Below are 12,879 nucleotides of genomic sequence, written 5' to 3' on the forward strand. Positions count from 1 at the left end.
CAGACAGGCCAGTCCAGGAGGCAGGAAGAAGTGCTCTGGAACAGAGAGGCCCCTCCAAGAGATGGGAAGAGGCTTATGGGAAGAAGTATCACGTGAGCAGGAGGTAGCCAGATTAGGGAGGAGATGAGAAGGATAGAGGCCAAGAAAACAGACCCTGATAGAAGACAGAGCATGGGCAAAGTAATTTGAATAACTAAAAGAAGCCAGCACGACTTCTTGGAGTGAGAGAATAGAGGCTGGAGAAATAGGAAGGGTCCTCATTGCCCAGCCTTGAAAGTCTAGTAAAGAGATCAACTTCAACCCAGGTGTCATGCCAGTCATTGAAGGTTAGGTAGGAAGACAGCACAAACACACCTGAACTTTGGTATGACGTGGCAGCTGAAGTTCATGAGAGAGTTATCAGAGATCTCATTAGCATCACAGCATTAGGGATAGAGAAAAATGATCATGTGGCAAATGCCACCAGGTACAGTGCATGGGGCTGGATGGCTGATGGGGCATGGGGGAGGGAGGAACTCAGGAAGATCCCTTTCTTTCTTTTCTTTTTTTTTTTTTTTTTTTTTTTGAGACAGAGTTTAGCTCTTATTGCCCAGGCTGGAGTTCAATGGCTCTATCTCACCTTACTGCAACCTCTGCCTCCCAGGTTCAAGCGATTCTCCTGCCTCAGCCGCCCAAGTAGCTGGGATTACAGGCATGCACCACCACGCCCAGCTAGTTGTTGGATTTTTAGTAGAGACAGGGTTTCTCCATGTTGGTCAGGCTGGTCTCGAACTCACAACCTCAGGTGATCCGCCCACCTCGGCCTCCCAAAGTGTTGGGATTACAGGCATGAGCCACTGCACCTGGCAAGATTCCTGAATGTCTTGCTTGAGAAAAGTTGACAGTAATGGCCACATTACCAAAAAGGGAATTCTGGAAGAGGAGGAGGAAGGGGAAAAGGAGGGGGATGTGGTTTCACGGAAGAACGTGTCTCCTCTCTCGCTGCCACACTGATCTCCACCAATTTCTTATTTGCTCTTTACACTCACTCTCTTCCTGGCTTCTTCGTGCCTCTCCCCCACTTTCTGTGTTCCTGGTATTTACATTGACCTCATGTTTCTCTCTCCATATGATTTTTCTCACTGTCCCTCGTTTGAGTTTTCAGTTTATCTCTCCTCTGCCATGGCTCTCACTTCCTCCCCTCTGTCTCTGTGTTTCCGGGGCTTCCCTTGATCCTCTGCCTGCCTCGACCCCTCCAAGCATTTTCTTCCTATGTCTTGTCCTTGTCTCAAAAAGTCGTGTCCCTTCATTCCTTTTCTGGCTTTAACTCTACCCCCAGGGCCCCTTTCCCTCACCCTCCCCATTCTGAAGGTCGTCTCCAATGACCTTTCTTCCTTGCAAATCTGATGGTCACACACCTTGTTTGCCTGATCCTGTGGCAACTTCCAGCAAGCAGGACAAAATTATTTCCTTGTCAATCCTCCACCAACCTGGGAAAGCTTAGACATCATGTCCACTTAGGTAAAACTAGGCACACTCCTAAAAGTTGCTATTCCATGGCCCAGTCGTCCACCTCTTCCATACTCGTGCTCCTCAGCTTCTCCACCCAGGGTGCCATGCTCCAGGGAGGCGTTCAGCTCTCCTTTCTCTCCTGCCTGGAAGACTTAGGGCGCATACTCTAGGGGTCCTGCCAGTGAGTGCCTCTCACAATGTTGCAGCCTGGGCACATCACATGCCTCATCCTACTTGCTTCCCTCACAAATTTGAAAGCAGCCAGAGGCTGGGCTCCTGTCAGAGAATGAAGACGGGAAGAGAAGCCCTTCCTCCCTCTACACCCCGAGCTAATCAGGTAATTGGTCACTTAAGGGCAAGATTCAATTGCAGTACCTTGTCTACCATGTGGCCGTCCATTGGGCATCTCTTCTGACCCTCTCTCCTTTTTTATTTGGAGACCCTTGAGTTCCCTGGGCACTGAAGAGAGAACATAAAATGAGAGACCAGATCCAGTGGCCGGGAAAAGGACTGAGATGTGACCACACTGAGCGCTGCAGTTGGGAGCGGAAGTGAACTGCTCCTGGGGAGGTGATGCCCTCTCCGAGGACCCTGCTGTCCAGCCAAGTCCTGCTCTGCCTCTTCCCATCTTGTCAGACCTTGTCCTCTCTCTCTCTCCTACTCAGCCTCCCACCAGGATCCAATCCCCAGGCTTCTGCCCTAGGAAGGCATCTCTGCATCGTGGACTTAGCCAGCTTCTCTCTTGTCTCCCGGTGCATCTGTCTCTCTCCTCTCCAGCAATGCTGCAGGAGGACACATTCCTCATTCTCCATTTTCCTTTCCCAACTGTCTTCTTCTACATCTCTTGCAACCTACATATCAGGCTCCAGTCCTGTTCTCTCGGTCTCTCCGTGTCTTTTTCTGTCTTCCTCACTTCAACTAGAAGACATACCTTTCCGTTACGTCAATGTCTGCCTGCAGTGGACACTGGTCTATCCTTCTACTGTCATTCAGGACTCCTTGGGTTCTCCCTTTAGATACTGATCATTTGACACAACACTGCCTTCCCCCTTCTGTGTGTGCTACAGACATCTACCACTAGTCACCCATGCAAACACCTGGCCATCATCAGCCTTACCTACCTGGGTGCTTGTGTTTGCTTGCTGTGTCCCAAGAGCATCACCTGGGCCAAGGCTAGAATGTTCTGGCTTTATATATATGTTGACTTCACATCCCAGACAGGCTCAGAGGTTTCTGTTCTGGTTTCATAATGGATGACCCCTAGATGACATTATGATTTCATAAATATGGCACTGTGATGTCATAAATCAAAACCTAAAGTTTTTATTTAAATGCATTAATAAATTAATCAAATATCCTTTTTATCATGTATCCCAATTATCAATGACATCAGAATGACCTTCCACAGCTCTGAGAGTTCTCTAACATTTCTTCTATGCCATTCATTTCAGAAAAAGTGATCATGAAACGCTGAACAAAGAAATAAAATTTGTTATGGACATTATGGTCTAAGGATGAGGGATATTAGGAAAAATAGAAAAGAAGACCAAAAATCTTCTTTTGGTCTTCTTATAACAGAGGCTAGTTATAGCACAAAAGTACTAAAGGGTTTTTGAAAAGGCCCATCTGGTATCTGAAAGGTAGCTCCTAGCTGCATGCCCCAGGGATGATGGATAAGGATTTTATGGGAGGCACGGTGGTGCCATGGTCCTATGGGAAGGACCCAACAGGGAAGATAGCCTGTCCCACAGAAGGAACATGCCATCATTTCCCTCCAGCCACCACAGCACGGGCCATCACTGGATGTAAGCTCAAAGTACCAAGGCAGCAGCCAGATTCAAGCAGATGCAGGCAGAAAAACAGTGAGGCAGACACACTGGTAAAATGAGCAGGCTCAGCACCAGCAGGAACCAGCAGCAAGTGTGCTTAAGGGGTGTAGGAGGAAGAAGTCCTCCCAGGCAACCTGGAGGATAAGGACTTGTTATTGAAATCCTGAACTTGGAGACACTGCAGATGCAAACACTAAAAATTCAGGACAATCATAAACAGAGGCAACCCTCTCTTCCCTTACCCCCAGCACATTCCAGAATGGGGCAAGAACAGCAGAGGATCACAGCACAATCAAGAGGAACAGACCAACAGGAGGTGAGGAATCTGAGCATGACCTTTGAGGAATCTTGAGCCGGCTTTGAAAAGGGTCTTCACAGCCAGGTGCAGTGGCTCACACCTGTAATCCCAGCACTTTGGGAGGCTGAGGCAGGAGGATCACTTGAGCCCAGGAGTTCAAGACCAGCCTGGGCAATATAGTGAGACCCTATCTCTACAAAAAATTAAAAATTAGCTGGGCACGGTGGTACACGCCTATGGTCTCAGCTACTGGGAGACTGAGATGAGAGGATCACTTCAGGCCAGGAGTTCAAGGCTACAGTGAGTTATGACTATGCTGCTGCACTCCAGCCTAGGCAACAGAGGGAGGCTCTGTCTTTAAAAAATACATAGAGAGAGAGAGTTTTCACTATCTGGAGCTGGCAGATACTGCCTGGTCCTTTTTTTTCTTTTTTCTTTTTTTTTTTTTTTTTTTAGACAAAATCTCACTCTGTCGCCCAGGGTGGAGTGAAGTGGCGCAATCTCAGCTCACTGCAACGTCCACCTCCTGGGTTCAAGCAATTCTCATGTCTCAGCCTCCCAAGTAGCTGGGACTTCAGGCATGTGCCACCATGCCTGGCTAATTTTTTTTTTTTTTTTTTTTTTTTTTTTTTTTTGTAGAGATGGGTTTTCACCATGTCAGCCAGGTTGGTCTCGAACTCCTGGCCTCAAGCGATCTGCCCCCCTCAGCCTCCCAAAGTGCTGGGATTACAGGCATAAGCCACCGTGCCCAGCCCCACCTGATTCTCAAAGTGAGACTCCAGCCCTGAGAGTGGGGACTGGGTCACTGCACCCTTGGTTGAGAGGGTCTTGGCCAGACAACCCCACTGAGTATCCTCCATGAGACATTCTGGTAACTGGCGATGGCAGAGTGAACCTGCCTTTGTCCCCACAGCTACCCTGCCCAGGGCCCTTAGCTCATTTCCTGCAAAGTCCTGGTTGCCTCGGGCCCACCCGCTTTTACACCACACCCTCCCGCTCCACTTCTGTTCATGCTTTCTCATTGGCCTTTCCATGAGGGCTCAGAGTTTGGGTCACCTCCACTCCCTCCAGCTCTTTGTATTCTTTTTTCCCTGGATCTTTTTTTCTGCATGTATTTCCCCACTTTTGTTTCATGTTTCTGTTTCTGTCTTTTCCATTAGATTCCCTGGGTAACAGAAGAACGTAACTTCTGTCACAGTAGTGGAAAGATAGAAACAGCCCATCATTAACTGATGAATGAATAAACAAAATGCGGTAGAGACAAGATGGAATATTACTCAGCCATCAAAAGGACTTGAGATACTAAATCATGTTACCACGTGGAAAAAACCTGGAAACATCTTATTAAGTGAAGGAAGCCCAGACACAGAAGACCACATATTGTGTGATTCCATTTACATGAACTGTCCGGAATAGGCAAATTTGTAGAGGCGGAAAGTAGATTACTGATTGCCGGCGATTAGAGGCAGAGGGAAATTGGATGATTGGTTAATGGGCATAGGGTTTCCATTTGGGATGATTAAACCGTTTTGAAACTACAGACAGGTGATGGTTGTACAACATTGTGAATATACTAAATGTCACTGAATTCCACACTTTAAAATGCTTAACATCTGAATTTTACCTCCTTCCCTCCCAAAAAATAACAAAGGCTCTGGGTTCATCTTTTCTCACCTGATCTAAGCAACCCCATACATTGTCCCTCTGGGTTTCGGTTTCCTAATCTGCAAAATGGGCACATAAATAATACTAATCTCCAAAGGCAGCCACGAACACTAAACCCAGAGCTGCCACACAGCAGGCATTCAATCACAGTGAGCTGTTCATAACACGGTTATTTTTACTGTTGTCCTTCAACGTCTTTCAATTCCCCTCCTTCCTCCTCTCTCTCTCAAAATACCCTCATCCTCTTCTCAGCACATGCATCACTACCTCTCTGTGTCTTTCTGTGTGACTGCCTTCCTCTTTGAATATTCCTGCTGCTGAACAACATGCCCCTGTTTAAATCAGCCCCTTCCCCTGGCATCACCAAGAGTATCTTCTTTGACGTTGTTGGCCATAGGCACATCCTTCTTAGCCCTTCACAGCTTCTCACTGAAGGTCTCCTATAAACTAGTAATTCACACTCAGATCCTCACTCTACCCTCCAGGTTATTGGGGAGAAAGTCTGTTTTTGCCACCTCTTGAGAGTGCTCTTGGATTCCAATTGGAGTCAGGTCACTTTGGAATCAACACAAAGTGACCCTCAACCAGCTCTGCCACCATCCCCAGCAGTGCAGTCTTCCCTCAGACCTCGGTTTCCTGTCTCCTTTTCTTCTTAGCAGACCAGAAAACAAAGTTTTCATCCAGACATTATTACCTTGTTTACAGCTTGGCTGAAAGCTGGGCATTTTTGGTGTCTCTTTTCCATCCCTTTTCTGGGAAAAGGGGAGCACTGAACAAAGAAAAGAATTCATTAGAGTCTGCAAGCAAGTGACCAGGAACCCCAACTCGTGACCACATGAATAAAGCACCCGTGTGTTCTTATAATTCAGTGGGAAACTCCTAGCCCTTCAGTCACTCTGAATCTCAGTGACTTGTGACTTGGTGTTGCTTGTTTCTTCCTCTGACGCAGGCACGAAATAACACAACACATAACCACTGAAATCCTATAGGTGATGAGCCTCTCAGGTTTTAAGGATGATGGAGCAGTAGAAAACTTGTAAACCATAATTAATCATCCAACAAGATGATCAGAGAGGAGTGAAAGCGTATCTCAATACAAATTCCATAAGTGGAATGTCTCTGTGACCTGTGCAAATCTTATGTAAGAAACAAAGGGGTTTCCTGAGAAGAACTAAGATCCTAGAGAGGTGCCTGTAGGTAAGAGAAGCCTAATAGCCTTAAATGTGGGGCTAGAAAACAGCAGAGTTTTGGCTAAATTGGGTCGGAAAGATGAGTGGTTCCCAAAGAGAGAGGACATGGTGGAGGAACTAGACAGGGTTCCCCAGGGATGACCCAGACCCAAGGAACAAAGGGAGGACTCTCTGAAGGCTACGAGCAGGGAGCAAATATTGCCACATGGGGAAATGTCCTGAGACGCCTGGACCAAGGTCCCCAGAGTCTGCCAACGAAGGGAGGCCGGGGCACAGGTTAGTTATATTCACACCGCCTAGCACAGGGCCTGGGACATGTAAGCATTTCTTTATTTTTTTTTTTTATTATGTATTTATTTATTTATTTTTTAGACAGAGTCTCACTCTTTGTTGCCCAGGCTGGAGTGCAATGGCGTGATCTCAGATCACTGCAAACTGCACCTTCCAGGTTCAAGCGATTCTCCTGTCTCAGCCTCCTGAGTAACTGGGATTTATACAGGCATGTGCCACCATGCCCAGCTAATTTTGTATTTTTAGTAGAGATGGGGTTTCTCCATGTTGGTCAGGCTGGTCTCGAACTCCCGACCTCAGGTGATCCGCCCACCTCGGCCTCCCAAAATGCTGGGATTACAGGCGTGAGCCACCACCCCGGCCACATGTAAGCATTTCATGAATACTTGTTCAATGAATGACTGACCAAATGAAAGAAAGAAAAGCAGACCTAGACCCCAAAAGACAGGGGAAAGAATTGATTACCCTTTTTGAAGCTTTTATGAATCTCAATTAAATCAGGATACTCCTTCAAGTTAATCCTGCTGACAGAACTGAACAATCAAACACCTTCTCCAGGTGGCAGAGAACCTGGTACACAACTCTCTGTACAGGAATCAAGTTTATATAAGCTTCTTGAGAATCCTGTTAAAAAATTCAATGGAAAAAGTAAACAAAATAATAGCTTTAAAGTTAAACAAAGATCGACAATGTCATTGCATAGAATACTTCCATTGTTCTCAGTGTAGGTTATTATTTTTCATGTAATATTCTAGAACTTCTTAAATAGTTGATCCACTGTGTTAGAAAAACAAGTCAACCCTTCCTCTTGACTTTTGAGTTTTCATCCTGCCCAGGACGCCTTGGGAACAAATGTTACAGTGATTTTGTTGACTACACAGCTATCACTGCCCCCACACTCCCCACCTTCACGCTATGGTATGAGAAGTCCTGAACAGGCTCCAGGAGATAGGGAGATGGTTCTTCCCTTGCCAAAAAGAACACAACAGGAAGAGCACAATCACACACTGAAGACATGGCTTCCTTCTCTTACCTCCAGGGCACTGTTCAAAATACCTGAATTCCAAGGCTCCAGAACTACCCAACAAAATTTAAACACTTTAGACGAGACAACAGCAAGGCAGAAATTTGTTTGATAACAATTATAATGGCACAAAATCTCTGGGGGTTTCATCTGACATATGTAGACATTACTGCTTCCATTGTCTTAGTTATTGTAATTTTGTTTTATTCTTGTATGTTGTATAAATCACTACATATTTGCAGAGCATATCAGTTTCACTCCAGCCATGTCACCATTACCGTCCACTCCCACCCCAATACTTGCTATAAAAGAACAAGGCAGCCGGGCACAGTGGCTTACGCCTGTAATCTCAGCACTTTGGGAGGCCAAGGCGGGTGGATCACTTGAGGTCAGGAGTTCGAGACCAGCCTGACCAATATGGTGAAACCCCGTCTCTACTAAAAATACAAAAATTAGCCAGGCATGGTGGTGGGCGCCTGTAGTCCCAGCTACTCGGGAGGCTGAGACAGGAGAATTGCTTGAACCCAGGAGGCGGATGCCGCAGTGAGCCGAGATTGTGCCACTGCACTCCAGTCTGGGTGACAGAGCAAGACTCCAACTCAAAAAAAAAAAAAGGTGGGGGGCTTCAGTTAGAAATAGAGTGTCCTGTCCAGGAAAGGTGGCTCACATCTGTAATCTCAGCACTTTGGAAGGATGAGTTAGGAGGTTCACTTGAGGCCAGGAGTTCGAGACCAGCCTGAGTAACAAAGCAAGACCCCATCTCTACCAAAACAACAACAACAAAAAATTAGCCAGGTGTGGTGGCATGCACCTGTAATCTCCCAGCTACCCAGTAGGCTGAAGTAAGAGGTTTGCTTGTGCCCAGGAGATCTAGGCTGCAGTGACCCATAATTTTGCCACTTTACTCCATCCTGGGCCACAGAGTGAGACACTGTCTCTAAACAAAACAAAACAAAACAAAAGAAAACAAAAGAAAAAGAAATAGAAATGTCTTTAATGACATCTGTTCACCCCATTACCTTCTACCTTATACAATAATTAACCACCAGAAAAGGGTCTTCCCACAAAAGGCATAAAAGGCCTTTGAGGCAGTTAGCAATATACTAAACTTTGACTCCAGGATGCCAAATATAAATGAATGTGGGGGCTAGACCACAGTGGGTGATGGAATAAACTTCACTTACAGTATACATTTTTTCAGTGATAAAAGAATTGTCTCTGAGGCTTTCAAGAAAAGGAAATGGCTTTGTTATTGCATTTGCTATCTCCACCTTATTTTCCTTGAAGTGATTTACAAAGATCTCACAGGAAATCTCCTTCTTCTGGACCACTGCAAACATCCTAAGGGAAAAAAGTACAATGAGAAAATAAACATCAAGATTTCAAGATGCCTTTCCCAGCCAAAACATTCCAGACCCAGATGACTTCACTTGCAAGTTCTTCAAAACATACATTTAAGAAAGAATATAACCAATCTTACACAAACTCTTCCAGTGAGTAAAGAAAAAAGGAACGCATTCTAACTCACTAGAGAAGGATAGCATAATTCTGATACACAACCTGACAAAGACATTACAAAAATGAAAAGTACAGGTTACTATCTCCCATGGACAGAGATGGGAAAACAGCAACAAAACATTAGCAAGTCAAATCCAGCAGTAGTTAAAAAGAATAATACATCATGACTAAGTGGGACTTATTCCAGGAATGCAAGAATTCTTTAACATTTAAAAATCAGGAAACGGTGCTGGCTTCGGCAGCACATACACTAAAATCAGAACAATACGGAGATTAGCATGGCCCCTGCACTAGGATGACACACAAATTTGTAAAATATACCATTAAAAAAAATCAGGAGGCCAGGCACTGTGGCTCACGCCTGTAATCCCAGCACTTTGGGAGGCTGAGGCAGGCAGATCACGAGGTCAGGAGTTCGAGACCAGCCTGGCCAACATGATGAAACCCCGTCTCTACTAAAAATACAAAAATTAGCCAGGCATGGCATGGTGGTGTATACCTGTAATCCCAGCTACTCAGGAGGCTGAGGCAGGGGAATTGCTTGAACCTGGGAGGCAGAGGTTGTGGTGAGCCAAGATTGTGCCATTGCACTCCAGCCTGGGCAACAGAGCAAGACTCTGTCTCAAAAAAAAAAAAAAAAAAAAAAAAAAAATCAGGAAATGAATATCACCAGATTGACAAAATAAAGGAAAAAAATATGATAATTTCAATAGATCCAGAAAAAGTGAAAATATAATAAAATACCTGTTCATGATTTTTAACTCTCAGAAAACTAAGAATAGAAAGTAACTTTTTTAATATAATGAAGTATATAAACAAACAAAACCCTACGACTAACACTATACTTAAATGTGAAATACTAAATACTTTCCCACTCAATTTGAGAACAAGACAAAAATGTCTACGCTTACCATTTCCATTTAACACTTACTAGAAATCCTAGACAATGTAATAAGGTGAGAAAAAGAAGCAAAAAGAATAAACCCAAAAGGGAGGAAATATAACTACCATTTTTTGCAGATGACTATATACTTGGAAAATCTAAAGGAATGAATAAACTACTAGAATTAATGAGTAATTTCAGTAAAGTATCTGGATTCAAGGTTAATATGCAAAAATCAATTGTGTTTTTGTATACTAGCAAATTACAAGTTTAAATAACAATAGAAAAACAATATCCTTTTCAGAAGCATCAAAACCACTAACAATAAAGGTAAATCTAACAAAAGATGTTCAAGAACACTACACTGAAAATCACAGAACTTTTGCTGAGAGATATTAAAGAAAGCCAAAATAAATGGAAAGGTGTATTTGTGGATTGAAGACTAAATATTAATATGTAAATTCTCCCCAACTGATTCATAGATTCAATATAATTTTAATAAAATTCAAGTGGAATTGTTTGTGGAAACTGACAAATTGATTTTAAAATATAAATGAAAATGCAAAAGACCAAGGTTAGCCAAAAGAGTCTTGAAAAAGAATCACAATGTTTTAACTTCATATAAAGTTACAATAACTAAGACAACATGATATGGGCATAAAAACAAGCATATAAATCAACAGAGACTACAAGAAAGAGAAACACACACATAAGGTCACCAAATTTACAACAAAGACACTGCCACATTTCAGCAGGGAAAAGGATGGTCTCTTCATGAAATGGTGTTGGAGCAATTGAACACCCTACCTCATACCATACACAAAACTTTATTTCAAATGAATCATAGACCTAAACATGAAAGATAAAATAGTAAAGCTTCTAGAGCAGGTAGTATAATATCTTCTTGGCTTAAGGTAGGCAAAGATTTCTTGCAAAAGATCCCAAAACACTAACTATGAACAAAACCACTGACAAATTAGACTTACTTAAAATTAAGAACTTTTGTTCATCAAAAGACACTATTAAGAGAGTGAAAAAAAAAAAGCCACAGAATATGTGAAGATATTCACAACACATATCTAACAGAAGACTTCTATGTAGAACATGCAGAAAGAATGTCTAGTAATTAGAAGAACACAAAAATCCCCAATTTTTTTAAAAAATAGGCAAAATAACAGGCATTTCATAACAACATACTCAAATGACCAATAAACCTATCAAAAAGTGCTCAAAAGCATTGTTTTTCAGGGAAAAGCAAAGTAAAAGCTCAATGAGATACCACTATGCCAAGATACCACTATCTATCCACCAAAATGGCTAAGATTTAAAAAAAAAAGAACAAAACAAAAAACCTAGCATCAAATGTTGACAGGAATATGCTGTTTGAAACACTCATACATTGCTAGTGGAGTGAAAATTAGTACACACCCTTTGGAAAACTGGCAGTGTCTACTAAAGCCACCCTATGACCAGGCAATTACACTCCCAGGTCTATACCAAGAAAAACAAAGCAAAACCAATAAAAGAAACGTCAGAGTTCAAACATCTTTGTCTCACCTAGGTAACATTTGCAAAAGGGTAAGTTACAATAGGTAGCATTCCATCACCAGCTATCACTTGCCACTTTTTACCTGATTTCTCAGAGTTTAGTTTCTTCTACTTTATAATATGCGGTTGGTTTTGTGACCCAGTTCAAAGAAGTTTTGGAATAAAACTGAGTATAAGTAAATACATATAAAAATCCACATGGAGAAAGATGACAAAGGAAGGGAGAAAAAGATGCATATCCTCTGTTCACCTGCTAACTTCCTGGTCCTGCTACTTTCTAGGCTGCAGAGCCCCATGGGGGCTGATGCACCATCCGCCAGCATCTATGCATTTTCAGGCCCAATTTGGGCTTTCCAACATGGCTCCCAGGGACCAGAACAAAATGTCTGAACTGTCTCACCCAGAAAGTAGAAAAGGGAAGTGGAAGTATTAATATTTATGAATGCCTCTGTATTTGTGAAAACCAGGCCACAGATACTTGGAGTTTCTCAACTCTTGTGAAAATATGGTAGCAGGGAACTAAGAAGGAATTTACAGAATCACGTCTGGAGGACCGGAAGAGGGTGTAGCCCAAGGAGGAGGAACAGGAGGTCAACTCCGAGGAGTCCATGGAAGTCAGGGAACCATGTGTTTATGCAAAGGAAAGAGGGCGGAAAAGTCTATTTGACCAAAGTTGACTGAAGTTGTTTCTAGGTGAAGTAACATAGTTATGTTAGAGAGAAGTAAACCTCTATGTTTGCCTCCTCCCCTTGCAGACATGGCCATGGGGGAAAAAAAAAACAGAAAGAAACTTCCAAGCCTCTCTCAGGCCTATGAGTCAGCGGGACACACTGTGACCTTGACTGGACAAGTTAGACCCCAAGCATTTGGACATAGTTTGGAGGAAGCTGAAATGCTCTGCATCAGAAAGTCGGGGGAATGCCCTTAGAGTTTCTAAAAAACAGCCTGGGAGGAAAAAGAGAAACCTCTGGACCCCTGGGGCCAGAGGCAGGAGCCAAGTTGATAAAATAGCCAATCTTTTAAAGATAGTACAGATATGAGGCTTTAAAAAAAATACCCCCGGAATTTGACACTCCTCCCATTGAGAGGTAGAGTCTGTGTCCCCTTTCCTTTAATCTTGGATCTGTGACTGCTTGACCAAC

At 43.4% G+C, this 12,879-nt stretch overlaps 1 long non-coding RNA gene and 1 other non-coding gene across 2 annotated transcripts; one reads left to right on the forward strand and one right to left on the reverse strand.

Annotated features, from left to right (window-relative positions):
* Positions 1 to 1,866: 1,866 nt before the first annotated feature.
* Positions 1,867 to 12,106, reverse strand: LOC111527520. The gene is made up of 6 exons (XR_003309587.1): positions 11,988 to 12,106; positions 8,973 to 9,129; positions 7,230 to 7,388; positions 5,978 to 6,052; positions 2,613 to 2,751; positions 1,867 to 1,950 (listed from the first exon to the last, which is right to left on the reverse strand). It is a non-coding gene; the product is annotated as an uncharacterized LOC111527520 (long non-coding RNA).
* Positions 9,533 to 9,636, forward strand: LOC111527566. The gene has a single exon (XR_002726702.2). It is a non-coding gene; the product is annotated as a U6 spliceosomal RNA (small nuclear RNA).
* Positions 12,107 to 12,879: the final 773 nt, after the last annotated feature.

The sequence above is a fragment of the Piliocolobus tephrosceles genome, chromosome 11 (assembly GCF_002776525.5).
Source record: "Piliocolobus tephrosceles isolate RC106 chromosome 11, ASM277652v3, whole genome shotgun sequence".
Lineage (NCBI taxonomy): Eukaryota > Metazoa > Chordata > Mammalia > Primates > Cercopithecidae > Piliocolobus > Piliocolobus tephrosceles.